General features: G+C 35.8%; 1 non-coding gene across 1 annotated transcript; it reads right to left on the reverse strand.

Annotated features, from left to right (window-relative positions):
* Nucleotides 1-868: 868 nt before the first annotated feature.
* LOC121043282 (U6 spliceosomal RNA) lies at nt 869-975 on the reverse strand. The gene has a single exon (XR_005796773.1). It is a non-coding gene; the product is annotated as a U6 spliceosomal RNA (small nuclear RNA).
* Between the last annotated feature and the right edge of the window lie 231 nt (nt 976-1,206).

A 1,206-nucleotide genomic window follows, 5' to 3' on the forward strand; every position in this document is an offset into this window, starting at 1 on the left:
TCATTTTAAGAAATACCTGTGTTCCTAAATCTTCTGTATCATTATTCCCTGTGGCTTCAAAATTAATTACATATGGGTAAGGTAAACATGAGGAAAAACTGTTAATTTCCCATCAGTACCAAATCATGAGGTTATCCAGTATTCCTGACTCTGAGCAACTCTGACTCTTACTATCTGTATTTCTAGACAAGTGTGCACTACAGTCCTGTGACATTTTGTCTATTTTAAGAAACTGATGCCACCAAATTCATTTCTTATAAACAGAATCAAAGCGCATAATTACAATTTCAGAGATTTCCATCACATTAGCTATTCTGAACACTCACACTATCATTCTAGAAACACCAGTTGCAACAGAAAAATAGTAACCCATTAAATTTGTAAGTCCCAAAATACCTGAAGCATCTGTCTTTTAAGATGAACTTGGAGGAGAAATTACCCAGAAGATAGACTTGGTGACAATCTGTCATCAACAGTCACCCAAACACATTAAGTGTTTTTATATATGCTTTTTAAGTGTCAGTAAAGATGACACATCCTGGGCATAGAATAGCAGCTGCCACCAAAGGAAACTGCCTTGTTTTATCTTTCCTTCTTTCATGGTTTACTTTTCACTGACCAGAAGATGTTATAGCCACAGGTGTAAGAAACCATTTAGAGAATGTCCCTGAATACTTTATAAACACTGATTTCATGGAGAATGCTTTGCAATTTCCTGTGTGTCAACCTCATCCGAGGTTGTATTTTTATTTTTTTAAACCGAGTAAACCTCATCCATGTATGTCCACCTACGATAGTCATCTGAGAGCCAAAATGTATTAGCTAATATCGAAACTGATACTTCAAATGGAAACTAAAAGGAAAGAACAATATAAAGTTTACTTTTACAAATTTGTCCACCATCCTTCTGCAGGGCCCATGCTAATCTTCTCTGTATGGTTCAGATTTTAGTATAGGTGCTGCTGAAGCGAGCAGTAGAGTGTTTACTTTTAAAATCACTAATCTTATGTTTCAGGCAAAAATGTAAGTTTGGAGCAAAAGGCACCCTGTCAGTTGTAAGAAATTGAAAAAATTTGATGTGGCAAATATTGGACAATCCGACACCTGGACATGGATTTTTCTTTAACAACATCTATTTTAGCTACAATAAATTCTTTCTTTCATGTTTCCAGGACCCTCCCACAGCCAGTGACATGGAAAATTGTG

Source organism: Herpailurus yagouaroundi, unplaced genomic scaffold, assembly GCF_014898765.1.
Source record: "Herpailurus yagouaroundi ecotype Mexico unplaced genomic scaffold, PumYag 186, whole genome shotgun sequence".
Classification (NCBI taxonomy): Eukaryota; Metazoa; Chordata; class Mammalia; order Carnivora; family Felidae; genus Herpailurus; species Herpailurus yagouaroundi.